The following is a 27,365-nucleotide window of genomic DNA, read 5'->3' as shown; positions in this document are numbered from 1 at the left end:
ATGAGAGTGGGTGGGGAGGAAGGAAGGGAGATAACATGGAACTCAAGACTTTAAAAATGAATCTAAAAAATTGTTTTTACATGCAACTGTGGAATAAGATATATAGGCAATGGGGTATAGAAATCTATATTATCCTACAGGAAAATAGAAGGAAAGAGAATGAGGGAAGGGGGTGGGGAGTAATAGAAGGGAAGGCAGACTGGAGGAAGGGGTAATCAAAATGCATGTTGTCCTGGGGTGGGGGGAGTGGAGAGATGGGGAGGAATTTTGGAATTCAGAATTTTGTGGAAGTGAATGTTGAAAACAGAAAATAAATAAATTTATATTAGAAAAAAAAGCAAGAATTAGCTTGAGTCAGGAAAACGTGAATTTGAGGTTTTCTTCTAACATATCCTGACAGTGGAACCCTGGGAAAGTCATCTAATACCTTGATGGTTCATGCTGCCCTCTAAGACTAAAGGTTTGGGAGAAGATGCCAGTCTGAATTAGTAAAGGGATTTTCTCACTGGGAGACATCTATGCCAATGAAATTGCTGGTCCTCTTGGGGGGTGGGGGAGACAGTTTTAACCTGCCCATTTTTTTCATCTAGGACAACCAAGGCACCCAGAAGGTGACTGCCAGAGCTGAAGCAAGGCTCAAGCTTCTCCACCATTACTGGTATCTTACCCATCATCCTGCCTGTCTGATAGAAAACATGAGTAAGAAAAATAAGGCAAGAGTGAAAGTGTCCTTTGTGTCCTTCCCTAGATGCTCAGCCCCTGGACCAGGAGTACTGTGCCTTCAGTTTTTAAATCACCACAATGAACTGTCCTTGGAATATTAGGCTCTTTCAGAAACAGTTGTCCTCATCACATTTACAAATTTTTTCCTATTGACTATCTGCCACTCAGAGCTGTTATTATTCAGTGAGGACCAATTTTGGCCCAGTTCTGCAAGATGTCTTCAGTAGGGAGTTGACTGTATGACAGGAACACCATGCAGAATTGAACTGGCAGGGGTCCATGGTCTGGCCTTGTTTCTCATTAGTATTTTTCCTGTTCCATTATCTCCTCACACCTTGGCATTCCCCACAATCTTTCTGCTAATGAAGCTGCTAATAGGAAAGTAAAGAAGCAACAGAGGCCCACTGCAAAAATTTGGCCACACTAGTGAAAGCACAGGATTCAGGTGGCTTCTTCCCATTTCAAAGTTGAAAGAAAAATTAAAATCTTCAAAGAATATTGATGTTCCCTTCCTTTAGTGGGCCCTCAATTTTAATACTCACTTTGCTGCTTGGCTGCAGGACAGAAAACCCTGGTGAGTAAGGTGGGGCACTGGGATGGAATATGCCCTGGACTTGGAGGCTTCACTGCCTCCCTATTATGTCTAGGATAAAAAAAAAAACTTCTATCTGGCTATAAAGGCCCTCCTTATCTGGCTCCAACATATTTTTCAAGCCAAGCAGATTCACAATTCTCCCCCTTATGAGTTCTACACTCTGGCTAACCTGATCTATCAGCTGCCCCTTGTAAATGATGCTCCTCTCCCACCTTTGTAAAAGCTGCTCCCCCATGACCAAAATGTTCTCCCTCCTCACCCCTGTCTCTTAGGCTTTTTAGTTCCCTCGAAGGCTCATCTCCAGAATATTTCCTTTGCCCAAATCATCCAAGACCTATTTTGTATCTAGAGTTGTTTATCTGTGAATGTTCTGGATACCTAAAGGGCAATGTGAGTTCCTAGAGGCTCTCGCCTAGCTTGCCATGTTTAGCCTGGTCCCAGCCCTGCTTCCCTTTATTCCCAGTGGTTTTTTCTACCACCATCTTGCTCCCCAGACCAGAGATCAAGCCCTGAAATGACTGACTGCCTTTGCCTCTTTTGTAACATCAGTCCTTAGCACTGGCACATAACTGGTGCTTAATAAATGTTTATTGATTGAGTATTCATCCTTCCAAGCCCAGAATTCCTACCCATAGCTTCACCACCTGTTCTGATTGGTGTGCTTTTCACAAGTTCCACTGTATCTAGGCCTGCTCCAACTATGCTTCAGTGTATGATTAAATAAGATTATAATTGTAAACAATTGGGAAGTGATTAGCACAGTGCCTGCTAAATATAAAAGGCTATATAAATGTTAGATGGTGGTGGTAGTAGTAGTAGTAGTAGTGGTGGTGGTAGTAGTAGTAGTAGTAGTAGTGGTAGTAGTAGTAGTAGTCCCTGAACATCTTTCCACCATTCACCTTACCACCATATGTGTATACTTAGCACTACACTGCCCTCTATGCCCTCTTAGCTCTGTACCCGTAACAGATCACTACTGTGCTTCTCACTCTCCAGACTTTGCCACCATGACTCAGATGAGATCATCCCCACCATTGGACTTTTCTCATCCCCATGGAACTCTTCATCCATGAACATCCCTCCAACATGCTGGCCTACTTCTTCCAATGGTCAGGTCCTTCTGGGGTCTCCATTTTGAGGAAATACCAAAGCTGCCATGACTCATTTCCCTCCCTGCTCTGTTTCTGAATATCCAGCCTTTATTACCATAATCCCCTGCAGGTAACTGTACAAATACACACACACACACACACACATGCACACGAACACACAAACACACGCACATGCACACACACATGTATGCACACCGCACATGCACACATGCACATTTTCAGTCTCCTTTTATGCATTGTCTTCCCCAGTTAGAATGTAAGCTCTTGAGGAACTGTTTTTTTCTTTGCTTGTATCCTGCACGTGGCATGGTGTTGGCCACATAGTAAATACTTAATAAATGCTTGTTGCCTACCAATACTGCCATTGATATTGAAAGGTGGCACAATGGATAGAGCACAGGTGTTGGAGTCAGGAAGACTTGAATTCATATCTGACCTCATATACTTCCTAGCTATGTGATCCTGGGCAAGGGCAAGTCACTTCACTTTAGCATGCCTGTTTCCTAAACTGTAAAATGTGAATAATTACAGCACCTACCTCACAAAGTTGCTGTGGGATCAAATAAGATAGTATGAGTAAAGCACTTTTCACAGTACGTGGCACATAGTAGGTGCTTAAGAAATACTTATTTCCTTTCTTTAGTCAACAAACACTTCTGGAACATTTCTGGGACAGACATCGCACTAAGCACTGAGGGTACAAATAAAAGCAAATTACACTCCTTACCCTTGAGGATCTCATGTTCTAATTGGTGAGACAACATTCTTCTGGGATTTCAAGTTAAGTCCATACTTGCAGGGGAAATCCAGCTTACATAATCCTAAGAGAAACCAAGCAATCAGCCCAAGACTCCATTGTTCATCATTGATGGTCAGTTTTTCAGACAGAATTTATCTGGCTTTGGAAGGGACCTTAAGGCTCATCTAGTCTAGTCCCCCTCATTTTGTAGGTAAGGAAACTGATGCCCAGAGGTGTTACAGGATTTGCCTAAGATCATATGGTAAGCAAAACATGCAGAACTGGACTCCAAGTCCTCTTGAACAAAGGTCCCCAAATCCCAAACCCAGCATTCTCTGCTGCAATACTCTTACTGAACTGCCCATTTGGTGAGCAAATACAGTGTTGATATTTTGAAAGTTAAATTCAATATTCTCATGCCCCTCTCTACACCCCTATTCCAACTCTTCTTTGGGGAACAACCAAGTGAGTATTGAGCTTCCTAGACTAGTGAACCAAGATTGATAGGGGGTCAGCAGACCTGAGGTCTATTCCCTGATCTGCCACTTACTCTGCATGTGACTTTGGACAAGCCATCTTTCCTCTTGGGGCTTCAGGTTTCTCTTGTCTTTGGACTGCAGAGCCTCTGAAGTCCCTTTCAGTCCTGACTCTGTGATCTGCTATCACTCTCAAATATAATGAAAGAGTAACTGAAGCTATAGTTTCAGTGACATAGGGCATTCCCAGAAAGGGAAATTCCCTGTCCAATACAACTTTGCCAAAAACATCCAGCAGGTAAACAGACAGGATAGCTGGAGCCCTCCAGGGCATGTAATCATCTATGAGTAGGCTACCTTCAGACCAGCTCCTTGGGCATCACACTTCCAACCATGTGTTAAACCCTGCCTTGGGGAGAACCTCCCCAGCTGGCAAAGGAAACATGCACACATGGATTTGAGAGGCACGACTTGAGCTAAACATGCTGCAAATTGCATTACTTACCAGTTAAGTGGCAATGTCTCCAGGCCTTGTCTTTATTTATTTTACTTTGAAGCAAATTCTAGATGTTTGCATAAAATCCATGTTTTGGGGCCCCCCCAAAAGAAATTCTTGTCATTAGGTGCCTTTGTGATAAAATACAGGGGCACGGCTTTATAGATCCTGATGGGGAGGGTTCTATAAATATCAAAGTGGCCTCCCAAGCCTTGTGCCTTCCAACATTTCAAACACCTTAATGGTTTTTTCGCTGAACCATAAAAAATATTTATAAATTCATTTTTCAAAGCGTTTACTCTATGAGAAGCTCATAGCATGATGTGAGACACAAATTATGATTATTGGAGCATAAAAAAGGGCTCGGGGCCTATGCATATGTAATGAGGAGAAAGCCAAATGCTCTTCTGAAGTGGCCTCTTAGAGGCAGTCATTAAAGGAAAGGAAGTGGGGAGAGGGGATTACTTATGCTGGTGAGGTATCTTTATAAACCCCTTGACAGGATGTAGCAACAACTCGCAATGCTTAATTTGTGCTAAGTATTTTCATGGGGCGATAAGGAAAAATAATGTCATCGCTGCTCATGGGTTTTTGATCTGCTGGTTTTGAAAAATTCAATATTTTCTCACTGCTAGAATAAGATGCAAGTTTTTCCTTTATGAATGAATGAAAATACATTTATTAAGTGCTAACTGTGTGCCAAAGCCCGTGCTACGTGCTAGGGATAGAAACAGAAAAAATGAGACAGCCCCCAGTTCTTAAGAGTTCACACTCTGATTAGGGGAAAAATATATAGAAAAGAGCTCAACTTCAAAGAAGCTGAAAAGGCCCAGAGGTCCAATGGTATAGCAGTGGGTGCAATGCATACCAAGACCCAGAGGTCTCTAGGATATAGCCATAGGTCAGTAATAGTAAGGGAGAACTACTCAGGATAGATAGAGTGGATGGTAAGGCCTGGAGGTCCTTTTCCATCTCATCCAAATCCTGTGAACCCCACCCCAAGCTAAAGAGGAAAGAAAAGAGGAAATGTATCTCCAGTGCCACTAAGTCTTCTTGTCACCCAGCCCTGCCATATGGGATCTTAATTTATAGAGAATCCCCTAAGGTCTTAGAGTAATTTTAAGCTATTAAAGCTTTCGGGCCACTCTCTACATGGATTTGTGATCTCATCCACTGTGGATATTCCTTCCAGTGATGCAGGTCACACCCCTTCTGTGCCTGCCTATCCTGAATGATTCTTGTTCACATCCTGCCATAAGGTCATCCAAGGAGGTTCATTCCACATGCTGGAGGTCTGCCTTGATTTTTCCTGATATCATGAGAATCCCACTGGAGTGCATGGGCCTCTACCATTTATTACCCACTCTGACCAAATAAATGGACTTGCCCATTTCTTTTATGGTGTCTTTTACTCTGATATTCCTTCATAACCCCTTGTTTACCATGTGTTCCAACTTGCCCTCACCTACCTTGCTCCTCTCTTGCTCCTAGGAAAATCCTCAGTTTTAATTTTTGCTTCACAACCATGCAACAACACCAGTAGAATATTAGTATTAAAGAGATGACATTGCGATCATACATTGGAAACAAATGGATTTTATCAGAGGGACTATGTTATAATAAAAATTCCTTTGGTGCATGGGTTGGACCTATAAATGGTTGCTGACATTTTTTTCCAACTCACATTTTTCTACTCGGTGAAACACTTCAATGGATCGATGATACAAATACTCCCTCCAACATACATATTTGCAACCATTGCATATCTAAAGATATTGGAGTGGTTTGCCATTTTCTTCTAACACTCATTTTACAGAAGAGGAATTGAGACAAACAGGGTTAAGTGAATTGCCCAGGGTCACGCAGTTAGTAAGTGTCTAAGGCCATATTTAAACTCAGAAGATCAGTCTTCCTGTGTTCTATCCACTACAACACCTAGCTGCCCCTTTCTTTCAGAAGAGTTGCCCAATGTACTAAAGGGCTTCCTCTAGGTCTTTTCACTTTTGTGGGGAACACAAATTACCTTTTCCATCAGAATCCATTATTCTCATTGACTATGTGGCCAACCCACTTCTTCTTCTGGTGCTGTATCATCAGTTGTTATTTTAAATCATCACTGCTAATGCTTCATAGGTTACTCTGTCCAGTGTGGAATGGTGGAAACAGAGTTAGATTGGAAGGTACCTGAAGTAGGTTCAATTCCTGGCTCCGTCATTTCAAAAAATTACTGACTCAGAGCTAGAAATAACCTTACAGACCACCCAGGCTAATATCCATGTCTGGGGGAAGAAGGGAGAAAGGAAGGGAAGGGAATAAGTATTTATTAAACATTTACTATGTGGCAGGCACTGTGGTAAGAATTTTGATATTATCTAATTTGTTCCTCACAACTCCAAGAGGTGATAATAATAATGGTTAACATGTATATAATGCTTACTATGTGCCTGGAACTGTGAAAAGCACTTACAATTATTGTATTTTTGAATCTTCACACAACACTCAGAGATAGGTGCTATTATTACCCCCATTTTACATATGAGGAAACTGAGGCAAACAGGGTTTAAGTGACTTTTTCAAAGTTACACAGCTAGGAAGTATCTGAGGCCATATCTGAAGTCAAATTTTCCTGACCAAAGGCCCAGCGGTCTATCCACTCCATCACCGGCTACCTCTACCAATGAGGAATGGGGGCTCAGAGAGGTTAAGCAAATTGCCAAAAGCCACACAGGTTGGAACCAGCAGAGCTGGGATTCAAACCTATATGATCTAGCTCCAAATCCTGTACCCTTTTGATTGAACCACAACATCTGTATGACCTTGGGCAAGTTTCATAACCCATCTCGACCTCAGTTTTCCCACCTATAAAATGAAGATGTTGGACTAGAAGGTCACTAAGGTCACTCCTAGGTCTTAATCTATGTTTCTATCACCATGCATCTTGTCTATGGCCATTTGCATTGTCCACAATTTGAACTCTACAAATTTTCATATTTTATCATTTGTGGTCCTACAAAGTCACCAGGAGAATATTTCTGGCTAAAAACTGTGTTTTTCATATCAGAGAGAAGTTTGGCTTCATTTAAAGTTCTAGACCACTTTCCAAATGCAAACAAACTCAATCTCTCCCTCTCATTCAATTCTCAACCCAGCTCTTTGTCTATTAGCAGTGCTTATCCAAGTCTGTCTATTTCCACTCTCCTCTGCTGGTCTGCCTGGTTTCAACTCCCTTCCCAGGATAAGCTCATCACTTTTATTCTCACCACCATGCTACTAACTTGAGCCTTGATTGACACCACCTCCCTCAGCCTCATCTCCCCTCTGATTGAAGGGCTGGAAGGCAGGGCACCAATCTCCTCCAAATGCCTTCCTTTATAGAGAGCAGAAATTGGACTCTCATATCACTACGCCTTGCATCTGCTACCCTGCCTGGTTTTAACTCCATGGGTAACACACTGTATAATCACATGGATTATAATTTGGCAGAGGTGTAAAAGATAATCAAGTCTATAAAAGCCACTCATTTTGTAGATGAGGAAACTGAGGACCAGAAAGTAACAAACTCCTCAGATGCCAAATCCAGCACTCTGGGAATCCCTCAATTAAACACCCAGTTTTGTATTTGGTATTGAAGATGAAAACACAAAAGCAAAACATGCCCTCACTGAAAGAACTTACAAATGATGGAGGAAGATGAGTAGCACAGTATCTTCTCAGGCTTACTATCTACCACTCCCTATATAGACCCTCTATACCAATCATTTAGGGCAGTTAAGTGCCACAGGGGCTATAGTGGTGGGTCTGGAGTCAGGAAAATTCATCTTCCTGAGTTCAAATGTGGACTCAAATACTTACTAGCTGTGTGACCCTGGGCAAGTCACTTAGTCTTGTTTGCCTCAGTTTCCTCCTGTTTACAACGAACTGGAGAAGGAAATGGCAAATCATTCGAGTATCTTTGCCAAGACCACAAATGGAATCAGAGAGTTAGACATGACTGAAACAACTGAACAAAACAACACTAATCATTGCCTAAACACAAAATTCAACTTCATACCTCAGCTTTTTGAAACTAATGATAATAATGGCTAACTATTCCATAGTGCTTCAAGATTTTCAAAGCTCTTTATTATGGCATTTGATCCTTTTGAGAACACAATGAGGTAAATGCTACTTTTGTGTCCATTGAACAGATAAGGAAATTAAGGCTGAAAAATATTCAATGACTTGCTCAATGTCAGACAATATGTGCACAAACATTTTAATTCTGGTCTTTCTAATTCCAAATCAAATGCTTTATCCACTATACCACCATCTACCTTCATATCACTTCTTTTCCTCAACTGTGAATGTGCTCAACCCAACTACATATACCAAAACAATGCCTTTAACAAATAAATACCACTTTCTCTATCAAGTACTCTAGGACTCCCCTAGGGAGTAGTGACCTTTTATGCTTCACCTACATTATCATTTTATGCTATATTCTGCCTTGTGTTAGATATTGCTACACATCTCATTCTCTACTACATTCCCTACTAAACATTTAGCTCCTTTTAGGCAAAGACTGTAAGTGATCGATCTCTATGTAGCCTTACTATTTGCAGATTACCTTGTAGATTTCACACTAGGAGAGAACTTAGAAGCCATCTAGTCTAACTCTCATTCTATAGGTAAAAAAAAAAAGAAATGGGTCTTAAAAATGTGAATTACCTGCCCAATGCCACAAAGGTAAGTATCAGAATAGGGATCTGAACGCCTCCTCAGTCTTCAAGCCCAGCCTCACCTTCGCTATGTCACTTTGCTTCCCCTGAAGGTGGGGTTCCTGTTACTGAGGATATTTATGGAGGAGGAACTTCTGTTATTAGTGTTAATAGATTTACCAGGCTGGATGAATTTTTTTTTGCCTTAAAGTGGTTTATGTTACTCGCAAAACAAGAATAAGCCCCAAGTGAGCCTGTAAGGGTACCATGACATTGTCTGATTTCCCCCTGAGAAATTTCTTTGATGTGAGTATGTCTTTGCATCTCTTATCCAGGGCACTAACAGACAGGGAATTGCCAGGGGACATTACTGTGTCTCTGTTTCTTTCTTGGGTGTCTTACGTCTTGTGGTGGTGTTTATGACCATCCTCACATAGCAAAGAAATCAGTGTTCCAGGAAAGGCTGAGACCATGATGAGAAGGCTGTGCAGAGACAGCTTTGCCTGCCATTCTGACATATAGTTTGTTCTGCAGCTCTGTCCCATCCCCCTAAGGACATGCTTCGAGAGCAGAAACATAACAGAAGTGCCAAAATAAGGATTTTTAAAGAAATGTCCAACAATTTGCAAAACCCAAATTCTATTTTGACAATTAAAAACAATTTTAAATGAAAATTATCTGAAAATAAAAAGTCTCACAGTAATGCTCATGGGCATTTTGTCTCAATTCAAATTTTAAATGTATTGAACACCTACTATGTGAAAGGTGAGAAACAACATGGTCTACTAGATAGAAAGCTAGACCCGGAGTCAGTAAGACTGAAGTCCAAATGCAGCCTCAGACACTTTCGAATTATATGACCCTGGGCAAGTCATTTAACCTTTGTCTGACTCTGATTCCTCATCTGTAAAATGGGAATGGCAGTAGCTACATCATAGGATTACTTCAAGGATCAAATGAGATACTTATAAAATACTTACCACAAGTGCCTGGTTCATAGTAGGCACTTACTAAATGCTTATTGCCTTCCTCTTCTCTAGTGCATAAAGTGCTGGACTTGGAGTTAGAAAGAATTGGAGTTCTGCTTCACTGGAAATGCTGAAGGGTTGTTTTGGTATTTCAACACAGAAAAGGAATTTTTTCCAGGAATAGGTCGAACCAAATGTCCACTGAGGTTCCCCAAGAGGCAGATAAGTATTTAATTTGGGATCAGGAAGACCTGAATTCAAATCCTGCCTTAGACATTTACAACCTATATGACCCTTGGAAAAGTCATTTAGCCTCTCAGCCTTAGTTTTCTTATCTATATAATGAGGATAATAATAGCACCCACTTCACAGGGCTGGTCTGAGGATCAAGTGGGATTACAAATGCGAAGCACTTTGCAAAACTTACATGCTCTATAAATTCTAGCTACTATCATGGGAAAAGCACTATGGTAGAAACTGAGGATACAAAAATAAAAATAGTATGGCCCTTGCCCTCAAGAAGCTTGAAATCTACTTCAGGAAAGAGTATGCAGAAACAACTATAATACAAAACATATTACAGTGTATTTTGAAGTCTTTTCATGCCATCCCTACTTCAGTTTCCTTTGCAGCAAGATTTCTCTTTTCCCCCTAATCTCCATTCCTCGACTTTCTGATCTTCCCTGAGACATGAGCCACCTCTCCCCCATCCTTGTACCTCCAGTTTGTGACATTTCCTGGGATGAACAACATCCAGATATAGAAGACAAAATACTAGACCAAGATGTAAAAGTCCCGCCTTCAGCTCCTTTTTTGCCATTGCTCAGTAGTGTGACCTCGATCAGGTGACAAAATCTATGAGCTATATATTTCCTTTCAAAAAATATTCCCTGTCTAGGACCCTGGATGGATTGTGAGGGTAAAATGAGATAATGCATGCAAAATTTCTTAGAAAAAGGTAGAAAGCCCTTTGTAAATACAAGTATTACCATTATGATTATTATGTCCTTAGCAACAGGAGTATATACAAGAGATGGTATGAAGCGAGACATAACAGACTTGGGAATGGACTGGATATGGATGGGGAGACAGGGGCCAGAGCTAAGGATACCACCTGGCTTTTGTGCCTGGTTGACTGGGAAGATGGTAGTACCTTTGACAGTAAGAGGGAAGTTAGTAATCTCTCCCCTCGCCTATCAATCCATCCTCCACTCAGCTGCCAAAACGATTTTCCTAACCTTCAAGTCTCACCATGTCTCACGCACTATGGCTCCCTTGCTAGAAGTGGTTCAATTATAAATAGCTCAGGTTGGCTTTTAACTCCTTCACCATCTAGCCCCATCAGACATTTCCTGCTTGATTAAATATTCCTCCCCTCCACACAGTCCACCACTTCAGGTATAGCAGACTTCTCGCTGCTCCTCACACATCCTTTGTCCCCAAGCCTTTTCATATAATGTTCCCCATGCTGGGAATGGTCTCCCTCCTCGTCTCTTTCTCTAGGAATCACAAGTTTCCTTCTAGACTCTAATCAATCATCACCTTCCAGGTAATGTCTTGTCTAGTCTTTTTAGCTACAAATTGACTTTATGCTTTGTGTATATTTTGTAGGTACCAATAAATGTGCATATTTCTTCCTCATTAGAATATAAGCCCTCGAAGATCAGACACTTTCACCTTTCTCTATATTATAGGAGCCTCACATAATTCCTGGTATATAGTAGGCACTTAATAAATGCTCATTGATGGTCTGTTTGGCATGAGAGTCAGTCAGTGAACAAATATGAATTAATCATCTTCCATGTGTCAGGCATTGTGCTGAGTACTAGGGATACAACTAGAAGGTATAACTAGGGGAATTTCGGAGAAAAACACTTATGTTTCTAGAAGGAGAAAAAAACACAACTTCCTACGAGCTAGCAAAATCTAGAAGCAGAAAGGGCTCCCTGGGTTGGTGATGGTTCTTCCTCATGGGAAATATTCTGGCAGGAACTGAATAACCACTTGTCATGTTAACAGTAGAGGGGATCGTTGGTCAGATGGGGGATGAGTGGAATCATTTCTGAGGCTTGCTCTGGTTCTAAGATTCCATAATTCTGGAACTAAACTCAAAGCCTCTTGACACTCAGGTGAGTGGGTGATTAATTCCAACTGATTACTCTGGGAGTGAGATTCCCCAGCTACTTCCATTAGCCTGGCCCTTGTTAACCCTGACTTGCTCTTACATTCTGTTCCCAGATGCACCATAATTTGTGGTTTTCCTAGATAATGGGGGTAAAACTAGGAGGAGCACACAACTTTACAACATGGATATGGCTAAAGAAGGGGATTTATGGAAAGTTGTAACATGAAACTCAAGGTAAAATAAAGGAAATGTTTTGAGGCAATTCTCCCACTGACAATTTAACAAAAGTTTAGTCTGGCTGCTTCCCAGGAGGCCTCATTATCCTGGTCTCTGCAGATTTAAAAGGAAAGAAAAAATTATTCTTTTTCCCAATTTCTAGACATATAAAGAAAGTCCAGCATTTGGAAGAACGGCAAAATCTAATAAAGAATGAAAAATTGGTGACTCCAATTTTAATAATATACATAATCACCCTTGCTAAATAAAAATGAAAACATGCATAGTTAAATGCCTCACTACAATCACAGCAAAGTAAGACAATGTACATAATACAAGATTCAAAAATGACAGGAATTTCATTACATATACATTACATAAAAGCAGTATTTGTGATTCTCCAACCACTTTCATTACAAATGAAGTCAGTGACATTTACCATTTTTTCCTTAATTACTGGCAGAACTGATCAAACTTGTAGCTGATATGAAGTTGAGAGGGACAGCTGGCTCATTCAATAATAGTCAGAATTCCAAATAAGCCAAATTGACTAGAACACTGGGACAAATCTATTAATCTGAGAATTTTAAGGGATAAATATGAAGCCTTACCCCCTGAGGTCAAAAAGTCGACTTTGCAAGTACAAGATGAACAAAATCAGGTCATCTGAAAAAAAAAAGACAGAGAGTTTGAGTGACTTCAAAGCTCACTGTGACAAAAATAAATGTGATCTGGAAGGGGAAAATGCTAATGTAATATAAAAGCAGGATGGAGGCCAAACCGAGGGAGGCAATTATCCCACTATAAACCCTAGCCAACTCACATGTGGAGTATTGTGTTGAGTTCAGGGTGCCACATATTAGCAAGGGCTTTAATGGACAGGAGAGTGCTCTGAAAGTAGGACAACAAAGATAGAAAAGAGGCTTCTGATTCATGCCATGTGGGGACCGGTTAAAGGAATGAGGGATATTTAAACTGGAGAAGATAAAACTTACAGTAGGGACACAATGGGACAGCTAGGTGGAGCAGTGGATAAACTGCCAGGCCTGGAGTATTGTGTTAAGTTCAGGGTGCCATGTATTAGCAAGGGCTTTAATGGACAGGACAGTGCTCTGAAAGTAGGACAATAAAGATAGAAAGGAGTCTTCTGATTCAAGCCATGTGGGGACCGGTTAAAGGAACGAGGGATATTTAAACTGGAGAAGATAAAACTTAGAGTAGGGACACAATGGGACAGCTAGGTGGAGCAGTGGATAGACTGCCAGGCCTGGAGTCAGGAAGACTCACCCCTGAGTTCAAATACAGTCTCAGACAATTACTAGCTATGTGACCCTGCGCAAGTCACTTAACCCTGTCTGTCTTGGTTCCTCATCTGTAAAATGAACTGGAGAAAGAAATAGCAAACCACTCCAATATATTTGCCCAAAACATCCCATATAGGGTCATGGAGAGTAGGACATGACTGATATGGCTAAAAAACAATAGAAACATGATTGCCAATTTCAAATATTTGAAGGTCTGTAATGACCAAGAGGCATTAGCTTTATCATGTTTGATCTGAGAGGGCAGAATCAGAATCAAGCAATAGAAACTGTAAAGAATAAAATGTGAACTTAAAGTCAGGAAAATCTCTCTTGTCATTGAAGTTCTCTAAATTTGAAATGTGCCACCTTAAGAAGTAATGAATTCTCCCTCACTCAAAGTCTCCAGGAGCAGTCTAGATGACCAGTCACTGGATATCATGTGAAATAGAATCTTGTTCAGGTAAACCTTGGATTAGATAGACAGTGACTTCCAATGCTAAGATTCTGTGAATCATCCCATTGAGGGTGTGGTTTTCCCCCCTCCACCCCATCCTAGTCACCAGAAAAAAAAATCTACTCACTGCACCAATATGGTAAGAGGAAGGAAAGGCAGGCCTTGAGAAAATCAAGCGAAGGAGCTGAGGACATTTAACCAGGATAGGATGTATATTGTATACGGGTCAAAATCTTTTGAGATGTAAAGTATTTTGTAGAGAGGATATTCACTATTTGCCCCAAGTAAGACAAATCAAAACCAGTGACTAGAAGTTATAAAAAGATTTATTTCATTTTAAGGTAACGAAATTTATCAACCCAGCCTGCACAATAATGGAATGGACTGCCTGGGAAGTGGTGAGATGGGAGAGCTTCCACTTCTTAGTGACCTCGTAGAGGAGATTCTAGCTGCATAAGATCATGGACTAAAGTTGGAAGAAATCTGGTCAAACACCCTCATACTACAGAAGGGTAAACTGAGCTTCTAATGTGAAAGGACTCATCTTCATCATGCAGGCAGTAAATGGCAGAGGCAGGATGTGAGCCCAGGTCCTCTGACTTGAGAGCCTTTGAAGACCTCTTCCAACCTCCCTTCAAAGACCTCTTCCAATTCTGAGATGGATGAGCCAATACCTCTGCTGGATAGGGGATGGGAGACAAAGGCTCTAGTGGCAATCTATGTCAAAAAACCACCTGAGGAAGCCCAAAGCACAAGGATGAGCTCAGACACAAAGGAATTTGCAAGACAGATCTGGCTTTAATAACAAGGAACATTAGGAGCATTTTTCTAACTATTTCCTTTTATTAGATTTGTAGAACTGTGCCATCAAATGTTTTCCCTCAGTTCTGACCTTTAGTGATTTTATGAGGTTACACGAAGAATGATCTCTGGTGTTATTGATTCCTAAAGAGAGACAGCTCTGCCAACGTACATCCTGAAATTCACCTGATTGAGTTCGAGCAATTGTCTGCTGTTAGCAGATGCATTCTCTGATGCCTTCATCAGAATTGTTGGTCTATTCATTTATAACTAGTCCCTTCACTTCCCCACAGAGCAAGTCCTGCTTTTATTCACCACTACATCTCTTGGCAGCTAGGTGGCACTGCAGTCAATAGAGTCAGGAAGACTCATCTCCCTGAGTTCAAATCTGGCCTTAGATATTTTCTATTTCCATGACCCTGGGCAAGTCACTTCACTCTGTTTGCCTCAGTTTCCTCATCTGTAAAAAGAGCTGGAGAAGGAAATGGCAATCCACTCCAGGATCTTTTCCAAGGAAACTTCAAATGGGGTCATGAAGAGTCTGACACAACTGACAAGGGACTCTACAAAACAACAACATCTCTCCTAATTTGTCATGCAGCCTTCATTTGAAGATCTCCAGTGAAGGGGAGCTCACTGCCCTCCATTATAATGGGACAAAAGGACCTTAAATTCACTTAAGAACTCTAATTAACTATGTGATAAACTTTAATCATTCCACAGGCAGTTAGGTAGCACAGGGGATAGAGTGCTGAAATCTATCAAATCCCTGCCTGAAACATTTAAAAGCTGACTGACTCTGATTAAGTCATTTACCCTCTCTGGGTCTCAGATTTTTCAACTGTTAAATGGGATAATAATACTACGCTGCCATGCAGTGTTGTGAAGATCAAATGAGATAATATATGTAAGATGTGTGCCATCCTGCCGTGCTATATAAATATTAGCTATTGAGAGAGAGACAGAGAGAGAGAAAGAGAGAGAGTGTGTGTGTGTACGTGCACATGCACACATGTGTGGCAGAGTGGATAAAGTCCTGTGTTAGAAGTCAGGAAGATCTGACCTTGAATCTTGTCTCAGGTGTTTAGTAGTTTTATGACCCTGGGCAAGTCGGTTAACTTCCCACAGTTTCGTAAGATCATAGATTTAGGGGCAGCTAGGTGGCACAGTGAGTAGAGCACTGGCCCTGGAGTCAGAAGGACCTGGGTTCAAATCCAGCCTCAGACAGTTGACACAAGTACTAGCTGTGTGATCTTGGGCGAGTCACTTAACCCCAATTGCCCTGTCCCCAAAAAAAGAGAGAGATAAGATCATAGATTTACAGCTGGAAGGCATCTTAACAGCCATTGAATTCTGTATTCGAAACAGAAGCCATCCCTAAAATGGGCATAATAATAGTAACTACCTTACAAGGTTTCCTGTGAGGACCAACTGAAATAATGTATGTAGAGTGCTTTGCAAAGCTCAAAGTGCTATATAAGTGCTACATTGGGGGAAGGGGTATGGGAGAGAGAGAAGCCTCTACTTTAAAAAAAGTTTAATGAACTTTTAAAGATCCTTCTCATTTCCTAACACCTCTATTCCTGCCTTGATGGACCTCCCCCCCCCCCTTATAGGAAAGTCCATTAGCAGGACCATTAGTCCTTCGCCTTTCTTTGTATCCCCTTTCTAAATTACAGGTCTAATAAGTCAGACTCTTACTCAATAAACTGCAGTGGTTCACTATTATCTTCAGAATCAAATATAAAACCCCCTGTTGAGGTTTTCAAAGCTCTTCAACCTGATCCCTTCCAATTTTTTTTCAGTCTTCTTACATGTTGCTCTTTTCCACATACTCTGTGACTCATCAGCACTAACCTTGATTTCTGTTCCTCATACATGACACCCCATCTCCTAATTCTCTGCCTTTTGTCTGCCTGTCTCCTATGCCTGGGATGCTCTCTCTTCTTATATCTACCTCTTGACTTCCTTGGTTTCCTTCAAGATTCATATCAAATTCTGCTTTCTGCAAGAAGCCTTTCTCAATCCCCTCCCCCCGAATTCTAGTAACTTCCTTCTAAGAGGATCTCACATTTAGTCTCTATATATCTTGTACATACATAGTTGTTTGTACGTCATCTCCTTCATTTGAATGTGAGCTTCTTGGAGGGAGAGATTGTCTTTGCCTTTGTTTTATCCCCATTGATAAGCACAATACCTGAAATATAATAAGTGTTTAATAAATGTTTTTTGATTTGTTGAGATAGTAATGCCAGTAAAATATGAGTATTGAAAAGCTAGACCTTTGCTTTCATGAGAAGCTTGAGGTCAGCAAAAGTGCTTTTCCTCTTCTCTTCCTCGTCAATTCTGCGCCCAGCTCATTGTCCATCTGGTGGACTGTCTCAGATACACACACACACACACACGCACACACACACACATATGTGTATGTGTGTATGTGTATACATATGTATGTATATATGTGTGTGTGTGTGTATACACACACTGTTGAACATACTCTGTAGGGTGCTTTTGGCAAAGGGTGCTGAAATCTGGGCAAAAAAGTTTTTCATCCATTTGGCCACTACTATATAGATGGACAGGCCAAACCCCTTTGTGATTATAGATCTCTTCCAGTAGGTTATCCAATATCCTGGAGGTTGACCAAATTAGCCTACCATTGCCCACAAACAGAAGCATCTAGATGATATCACAATCTACAAGGACTCCATCTCCAATGCAGATTCATCATCTTTTCATCACAGTAGTCAATATCTTCGTAAAATATACATTGTTTTATGACTTGGAGGTTCATTAAATAGTATTTTTTTCTGCTGTGTCTTTCAAGGAATCTTGAATCATCATTAATAAGGTGTAGGAGACACCTTATTAATAAACAAACAACAATAGCTAATACTGTATAGCATTTTAGGGTTTGCAAAACACTTTACAAATATTCATTCATTTTATTCTTACAACAAGTTTAAGTGCTATAATTATCCACATATTACAGATAAGGAGACTGAAACATGCAGAGGGCAATTTTCCCAGTGTTCCATAGCTGGAAAGTATCTGAGGCCACATTTAAACTCAGAAATATGTGAGTCAGGAAGATTCTGTGTCCAGGACCCCATCCACTCCACCAACAGCTTCCCATAAGGTTATAATTCAGAAACTAGTGCTTTTGTATAATCAACAAACAATAACCAAAATCTCTATATTTTTCAGTTACTTATGAAAAGGTAAAGACATAGTTGATCAGTGAATACTGCTTCTGAAAGGGGCCTCATTCTCTAGAAATATCTTCATTATGTATATCAATGATTCTTGTCTAGGTGACTCTCAAAGATATTTACGGGAGTGCAGATGGATAAGGTAGTCATTAATGATGTCACCTTTTTCAGTTACAGTCTGAGATTTTCACCATGCTGCCTCTGTTATTTATTCTCATCCAAATATCTTGTACATTGGTGCTTCTGCATCTTCAGAACTGTATTACTTCCACTACAGAACTCTTCCACAAAGAACTCATCCAATGCAACAGTTTTTCTTGCCTTTGTTTCCTTTAGTGTCATATCTATTTCTTCCATAAATACCTCAGGGAGGATGATGTTAGGGTCAAAGTGTAGGGGTTCCCACCTTCCTTGATGGAAAAAAAGAATTTGTTAAAATGATTTTTGCAAATCTTTTCCATTTTTCTTCTGTTTGTATTCCTCCTTCCATTTTCATCTTTGAATGACTTTGACTTGCTTCTATTTATAGCTTCCCGAGGTTTCCTTAAACTATTTTCCCCTTCATTTCTTCTTTCTGTTTAGGGAATAATCTTGTTCATAACTGTCTATCATCCTTCTTCATAAGATTTTAGAAGTAATTTGATATTCTAGCTCAGCATTGCTTTGGCAGCCAAATCTCTCCATTTAGCCAGTAAGCTGGATGTTTGCTGACTGAGGTGCTTTCAGAATTCTTTCAGTGTCTTTATTATAGAGATTCATCTATATTGATTAAACTTCTGCATGATATTGTTGTAGTTGGTGTTAAGATCATTTATGTTATCTCTTTCTCTTTTTTAAAAGTTTCAGTTACTTGTGGTGGTCGTTGTTCAGTCGTTTTGCAGTCATATACAACTTGTGAGTCCATTTGGGGTTTTCTTGGCAAAGATCCTGGAGTAGATCATCATTTCCTTCTCCAACTCATTTGACAAATGAGAAAATGGAGGCAAACAGGGTTGGCTAAATGATTTGCCCAGGTTCACACAACTAGTAAGTGTCCAAGGCCAGGTTTGAACTCAGGAAGATGCCTTCCTGATCCTAGGCTTAGGACTTTGTCCACTGTGCCACTCAGTTGCCCTTAATTCAGAGTTAAGTTTCTTCAATTGTATGTAATGCCTTTTTCTCATCGTTATTCTTGCTTTTAATTAACTTTCCCAAAATCACACAAGTAACAGAGTCTGAATTTGAACCCACAACATTCTGATTTTAGATTCAGTACTTTTTTTTCTATGTTACACTACCTTTAGAATTTCCCTCTACACAAAGGCAGATATCTCATGCATTCAGAATCCCTCACGTGATCTCCCAGGCCCAGGGATAGCAGCTAATCTTTGTCAGATGGCATGACAACAACAAAAACAGCCACCTTTCCAATTCTGTTTCTCATGTTCTCTGCCCGAATGGCTATTAATGGCTGTTTGACAATGCCAAAATTCCTCCTCTGATACTACCATGATATACTGGTATATTCATGCAGAATGACTCATTGCTGTTCTCCCAAGACTAGATGGGTTGCCACCATATTTCCATTTAGTTTGACTACTCTTCTAGTAATCCAAAATTGTTGTCCATGTCAGCATCCAGAAAATGCCATGCTGGAGGTGCAGGGTAGCAGTGTGAGATGATAGAAGAAATGCTGCTGCTGAAGTCAGAGGAGCCAGAATCAAATCTCATTTCTGACACTACCTGGGGGAGCATCTCCAAGTCTCTTTTCTTCCCTGGGCTTTGACTCCTCTTCTATAAGATTAGAGGGCTGGGCTCAATAAGCTTTGAGATCATTAAGCTCTAAATTTATTATCTCTATTTCTCATCAGGTCTCAGTTCTCTCAATCATAAAAGAAAGTGTTGAACCAAATGATGCTATGGATTCTTTCAAGATCTAAATCCTATGGTCACCTGGGCTTGAAAGTGATGGTGAATAGATCTATAGGGAAATTGAGGCTTAACTTTTCCAGAAGCAATGGTGATATTGATTTGATTAGGATTCATAGAACAAGAAATAGAAATTGGGAGAATGCAATGGAGGAAAGATGACAAGATGCCTGGGGTGCATGACCATATGGGCTGTGAACCACAATCTGAGACCAGTCAGCTATTGTAGGCTGGCTGATCTTGCGTTCATTCACCAGTTAGCCCCAGTGTGCAATTTCTTAACTGAGTGGACTGATTCTCCCAAAGAGGAAGTGTGTGGGGAGGGGTGGGGGATTGGGGGTGCTCTCTGGAGTTTTAGAACCTAAAGGTGTCTTTCAAGGTAGGAAGAAGGGAAGAACCAACAGGGCAGATGGCACAATGCCCCAGGTAGGTGGCTGGATAGGATATAGGGTCCTAGATTCTTTGATTCAATTCCTCAAAATTTTATTAAATACTTTCTATGTGCTAGGTACTAAGGATACAAAGACAAAAATTCCACAGTCCCTGCACTCAAAGGGTGCCCATTTCTACTGGCAGTAACAATGTGCACCTAGATAAGTGGATACTTCCAAAGTCATGGAAAATAACTTCAAGAGGGAGCAAGAGCTAATGACTCGGGAAAGGACTTATGGCTGGACTTTTATGTTCTGTGACTTTAGGGCTGTGGTGCTTCTTTGATCCATGCAGACTCCAACTCCAACATGCCTTTAATAACAACTCACAGGTCTGTGTTGTGTATCTTCATCAGTATAAGGAACTCCCAGCATGTAACCTCCCTCGACTGATACAGATCAGTGAGCAATAGTCTTAGAGAGTTGCAGGCATTTTTTTTAAGTTTTGAAAAATGCTTTCCTTACAGAAACCCTGATGAAGGAGAGGGTGTGAAGAAGAGAATGGGAAAGAAAGTGGTGAGGATGAATGGCTAGGCACTGTTGCACAAATGTAGTCCTAAAGGTGGTCTCTGGACTTTCTTGCTAGGCAAGTTTTGTGTTCTTCTGCCACAGCCTTGTGCTGGTAAGCAAAATGGGCCCTTAGCACTTAGTTCAACCAAGTGCCCTTGAAGAGTTTGGCTTTTGTTTCCTTTGAGTAATTCAGTGTATTTCATTGAGTCTTACTAGGTGCTAAGCCCCAGGCTCTAACCCCTATTAGGTGCTAAACCTATGTAGGTATGAACCTTCCAGGGTTCTAAGGGGAGGTGCTAACTCAAGAACCAATCATAGGAGCCCAAGTTCTGGTCATTCAGATGACATTTGATGATGTCTGAAGTGCTATAAGAGAAGACAGAGCCATTTGCAGAGGGCTCTCACTCTTGGTAGCACTTGCTGATGTGTAGACTCCAGGCAGCTGTAGCTAAGAGCCCTCCAGCTCATAACCTGGATGTTGGGACTTTGTTAAACTCTGGTAACTATGTATTGGAATTTGAATCAGACAAGGTCTATCTGTCGATTTTTGTACTTTGTTTGAATTTTGCTCTGAAGTTCAAGGTGCTGGTTTTTTTCCTCTGAACTAAGTGAATGATATTTGTATGCTGAATTAAAGTAAGCTTGTCACCCCTTAACATTGCTTTCCTTACTAAAGCAGATCAAAAGAACCTGTGCTTTTGCAGTGTGCTGGTAGCATTCTTGTTGTTGGGCTTGTGTTGGTCTTTTACCCCCACAACAGCTGCTAGCTAGATTGCTGAAACAAGCCTTTGGAAATCCTCTATCCTATGAGGAAGTATCAGATTAAGACCTGAGTGAAGGTCAACTACATCATTCGAACTAGTATTACTTCTAAAAACTTTAAATATCTGTATAAATCACTGAATTTTTTTTTGGTTTTAAAGAATCATAATGGTGTCATATAATGGCCCCTTATCATTGACCCACACTAATTCCCATTATTCACACCCTAAATACTGTCTCCAATTTCTCCCCTCTCAGATATCTCCTCCACCCAGCTGCCTAAATAATTTTCCTAAGGCACAAATCTGACCACATCACTTTCTTGTTCAGACACCTTAGCTGGCTCAAAGATCAACTATAAATTTCTCAGCCTGGTTTTTTAAGGTCCTACATTACTTAGCTTCTACCCATCCTCCCAGCCTAATTTCATACTATTCCCAGCCATGCATAGCCTGGTCCAGCCAATACGAATTCTTCTCTAGCTGTTAACAAAACTTGAAATGTTATCTCCCACCTCCCTGAATTTGCACTAAGATCCCTTTGCATGGAATGAATTCCTTCCTCATTTCCTCTCAGAATCCCTAGTGCCCTTCACAACTCAGCTGTGCTATCACTCCTTTCATGAAGCTTTCTCTGATTCCCTACTCATTAGGGTTCTTTCCCTCCTCAAATTACCTTGGCTGTATTTATGTGATAGATAGATAGATAGATAGATAGATAGATAGATAGATAGATAGATAGATAGATAGATACAGATAGCTGTATTGTATCTTCCCCATAGAATGTGAGCTCTTCTAGGTCAGGAATGTCTTCATTTTTGTCTTTGTAGTCCCCATACCTTGGAAGGGATCTTAGAGGTCATCAAGTGCAGTTCATTCATTTGATAAGAAAACCAGTTCTTAGAGGTTAATTGCCTAAGATCACATAAGCAATAAGTCCCAAGACTGGAAGAGTAGATCTGGAATCAGAAGACCTAGGTTCAAATTTTACCTCTGAGCTCTTTTCTTGCTGGGCTGCTCGCGTGAGGGAGGGTCGCTCTCTCTCCGTGCAATCTGGATCCATCCTTCCTCCTGGAGCGATCCACCGAGGTCTCGTCATCATGACAGAACAGATGACCCTTCGGGGTACCCTGAAAGGCCACAATGGCTGGGTGACCCAGATCGCCACGACTCCCCAGTTCCCCGACATGATCCTGTCAGCCTCCAGAGATAAGACCATTATCATGTGGAAACTTACCAGAGATGAGACAAACTATGGGATCCCCCAGCATGCCCTCAGGGGTCACTCCCATTTTGTTAGTGATGTGGTCATTTCCTCGGATGGCCAGTTTGCACTCTCAGGCTCCACTAAGGCTGTGGGATCTCACGACTGGCACTACCACCAGGCACTTTGTTGGTCACACCAAGGATGTGCTGAGTGTAGCCTTCTCTTCTGACAACCTGCCAGATTGTCTCTGGTTCCCGGGATAAGACTATCAAGCTGTGGAACACCCTGGGTGTCTGTAAATACACTGTGCAGGATGACAGCCACTCAGAGTGGGTGTCTTGTGTCCGTTTTTTACCCAACAGCAGCAACCCCATCATTGTCTCCTGTGGCTGGGACAAGCTGGTCAAGGTCTGGAACTTGGCCAACTGCAAGCTGAAGACAAACCACATTGGCCACACAGGCTACCTAAACACAGTTACAGTTTCTCCTGATGGCTCTCTCTGTGCCTCTGGAGGCAAGGATGGTCAGGCCATGCTGTGGGACCTCAATGAGGGTAAGCACCTCTATACTCTGGATGCTGATGACATAATCAATGCTCTCTGCTTCAGCCCCAATCGCTACTGGCTCTGTGCTGCCACTGGGCCCAGCATCAAGATCTGGGACCTAGAGGGCAAAATCATTGTGGATGAGCTTAAGCAAGAAGTGATCAGCACCAGAGCACCAGCAGCAAGGCCGAGCCTCCCCAGTCCACCTCCTTAGCCTGGTCTGCTGATGGCCAGACTCTCTTTGCTGGATACACAGACAACTTGGTACGAAGTGTGGCAAGTGACCATTGGCACTCAGGTAAAGGGGTCAACCATGACTCAAAGATTTTGAAATAAAGACCTTAATTTCTGCCTTTTGAAAAAAAAAATTTTACCTCTGAGACTTACCACCTGTATGACCTTGGGTAAGTCAGTTCCCTATGTAAAATGAGAGGGAGTGGACTAAACTGTCCCTAAAGTCCATTCCAGCTCTAATTCTGTGACCATATTATTCAAATCTTGAACCTTTTCTACTACTCCATGCTACATAGTAGGTAATTGAGGTAATCAAAATAAAAGTGCACATGGTGTAATGACAGATGGACAATTTGGGTTCAACTGTCACCTCTGAGGCACATTGGCTGGGTGTCCCTTGGCACACCCCTTAACCTCTGGGTGCCTCCATGCCCCTCATTAAGACTATAAATTTCAGAACAGATGCCAATTTGCATTAGTCAAGGGAATTTCCTCATTGGGAATTCCTTTCATTAATGAAATCATAGGTCTAGTCCAAAATAATAATAAGCCAATTCAGATGCATTGTGCTGAAATGAAACATTCAAATGGCCATGGTACTCAATAAGAACTGAGGAAACCAAGCCCCCAAAGGAAGGAAGAGAGGGAAGTATCCCAGGCATGATTCCTTCCACCCATCACATCCAGGTTGTGTGTCACCCATGGGCTTAGGGGCAACCGCAGAGCATCTCTCTGACAGAGACTCATTAATGTGTGAGATTTCAAAAAGCATTCTGCCGACTGCCCTGACTCCCTCGACTCCCTCGTGGCCTCATCTGCAGCATCCTTTGAGGCCCCAATGATGGACTGCCCAAATGAGTGCAGTAATCAAAAACAATTAGCCCCAAAGCAGATTGAGTTTGAAAAGGCAGCAGACAGAAGTTCAAGTGGAAACTACAGCTTGGCGATTTTGCTGCAGGATCAGTACTAGATTGGAATGCTAATGTGAGCCAGTGGCACCAGTGGCTTTCTTCCAGGTTCTTCCCTCTTCAGCAGTACCCCTCCCCCAAACTAACTTCCTGAAATACCTGTCAATGCAAATTTCCCTCAGTTCCAGCCAAGTGCCTCACAGGGGACGTGGGGAGGGGGCACCTTGCTGATCGATTGCCATTAGCAGTGAGATCTGTGCTGAGGTATCCATGGGATGAGGAAGAGGGTGCTTTCCCAGAGTCAAGTCTGGGAATAATAATAACAGTAACAACAAAACAACGTCATTTATATAGTGCTTTAATATTTGTGAAGTGTATTGCACTGATAAGCTCGTTTGATCCTCACAACAGCTCTGGGAGGCAGGTCCTGTTATTATTTCCATTGACAAATGTGGAAGCTAAGACTGAGAGGGGATGAGCAACTTTTCAGGTCACAAAATTAGTAAGTGTATAAGGCAGGATTTGAGCTCGTCTTCTTAACTCCAGCTCCAGTGCTCTTCTCAGGACAGATCATCATCGTCAACTCACTATTTTTCTGACATGTTTGAGGTGAGGAAACTTGGTTACTCTTGGCTGACTTAGGGTTATAATGCTATCTATGCATAGTTATCTAAGTCAAAAATTAGTGAAGCACTTTATGTTCGTGATCTCATTTTATACTTAAAACAACCCTGTAGGACAGGTGCTATCTTGGCCATTGCCATTTCTCAGAAGCTAAGTCTCAGGGAAGATAAGTTACTTGCCTAGGATCACACAGCCAGGAAGTGAGACAAAACTTGAACCCATCTCTTTATCACTTTAAGCCAAGCCCTTTCTCCTCCAGACCAGTGCATTGCCTCAGCCATGGAACTAGGCATAACACACTTGGTGTGTAAAGTGACCACAAGATGGGAGGACAGTTAGAGATTATCTCATTTTATCACCCTCTCCCATTTATCTCTCCATTTACCACTTAGGATCTGTTTGGTCTAAACTTCAAAATGATGCCCCTCCCAAGATAAGCTGATCATCTGCAGTACCATCATGAATAGCTGACTGACTAAGCTTTGGATACTGGAGCCCTTCCCACATCCCTCAGCATCCTCACCCCTCTGATTGCAGGAATGGAGGGTAGACAACTAAATTCCTCCCAAAGCTTTTATTTATAGATAGCTGGGATCTGGACTTTCTAGTCAACTCTCTGCTTGATTGAACTCCAGGGAACATGATGACTCCATGCCAGGTAGCCCCTGGTGTCTGTACTCCCCTTTCCAGCTTCCTTTAGTGTGATGTCTTCCCTCAATAAACTGTAAAATCCTCAAAAGTAGGAACTGTCTTTCTTTTTCTTAAAGACATAGTAGATAGTGAGATGCTGCCCTTTTACTGTAATTGTTACGGCTCAAAAGTATATGTAAAAAGTGAGTTATTTACCTATATGCTTTACATTTTACAAAAGTCTGTTTTTAGGTCTCCAGTGAGCGTACAACTCTGAGCATACAACCATTGCTTTAAAAGGTATGCTGAATTCATTAAAGTAAAAGTGAATACCCAGTTTACAAATCATTCTCCTCACATGGTTAATGCAGTTAACATTCTACTCATTTTGCACAGGCAGAAACTGAGTCTCCCAGGAGTTAGGTCACTTGCTCAATCTCCCAAGCTAGCAGGCAGGAGATCCCAGTTGAACCTCAAGCTGCTAATGTCACATTTACAGCTTTTTCCATTGCATAGTGTTGCCTTGAATAGATAGCACATATGCTAAGTGAGTGGCAAGCAATTCCGATTCGTCATGACTTGGTAAGATTGGAGTCATAACAGATATGAGACAGACAGAACTTTCCCCAAGGGTGTCAACATTCAGGCTAAAAGCTTCCTCTATGAGGACTTAGGGAGGGGATGGGTAATGAATCACTTCTTCACCATGATGGTTCCCCTCCTCCATCTCATCTCAGGTCCTACCTTAAGGGCCCAAAGGAGGCAACTGCCATCGCCAGGGTCCTATTGCCATGGAAACCCTCTCCCAGGCCTTCCTCACCCTCCCCATCCCTGTAGGGTCCAGGATCGGATCATCCCTTCTCCTGGAATAAAGGAGATCTGTGGTCTGACGGCCTCCTGTATCACTCCCCCTCCCACCCTGAGGGCTCAGTTGTTTTTATACCTCATAAAAACATTTCTCCTTCCAGCCTTAGCTGAGATGTTAGTGGTACAAAGGAGGCCAATTGTGTTTACAGTGATTTTTTATTCTTTTCAGTGTTTGTCTATGCAGATGAACACATTGTTTTATTAGGTTTGGAGGATGGTGATTTTGTTCTGTTGTTTTAATCCCTTTACAATAGTAAATGAAAAATTGGATGGACAGGTCTGTGGTGCCTTGTTATGAAGTGTTTCTTTTTTCTTCTCTTTTTCCTGTGCTTCTAAAATTCATTCTAATAAGCATTTGTTGAACAACTGTATTATGAAGAGCCCAGTGCTAGGCCCTAGGGGAGATACAAGGATCAATGAGAAGTGGTCATTTGGAGGAAGCTTACCATCTAATAGGGGAATATGGTGCTAACATAAAACCCACAAGACCAAACAGAAGCTGAGGGCATTAGAGGTTCATACAAAGGAAGTCCTAGATAGGAATGGCTATTACTGGGCCCATTGCTGTTGCTTTCAGTTGTTTCAGTCGTGTCCAACTCTTTGTGACCCCATTTTGGGTTTTCTTGGCAAAGATACTGGAGCGGTTTGCCATTTCTTCTCCAGCCCATTTTACAGATGAGGAAACTGAGGCAAACAGGGTAAAGTGACTTGCCCAGGGTCACACAGCTGGTAAGTGTCTAGGCCTAGATTTGAACTCAGGTCTTCCTGACTCCAGGCCCAATGCTCTAGCCACTGAGTCCCTGGAAACCAGGGAATCAGGGT

At 41.6% G+C, this 27,365-nt stretch overlaps 1 pseudogene; it reads left to right on the top strand.

Annotated features, from left to right (window-relative positions):
- Positions 1-22,532: 22,532 nt before the first annotated feature.
- Positions 22,533-23,611, top strand: LOC118842800 (annotated as a pseudogene).
- Positions 23,612-27,365: the final 3,754 nt, after the last annotated feature.

This window comes from Trichosurus vulpecula, chromosome 3 (assembly GCF_011100635.1).
Source record: "Trichosurus vulpecula isolate mTriVul1 chromosome 3, mTriVul1.pri, whole genome shotgun sequence".
Lineage (NCBI taxonomy): Eukaryota > Metazoa > Chordata > Mammalia > Diprotodontia > Phalangeridae > Trichosurus > Trichosurus vulpecula.
This window is presented reverse-complemented; position numbering and strand designations above follow the sequence as displayed.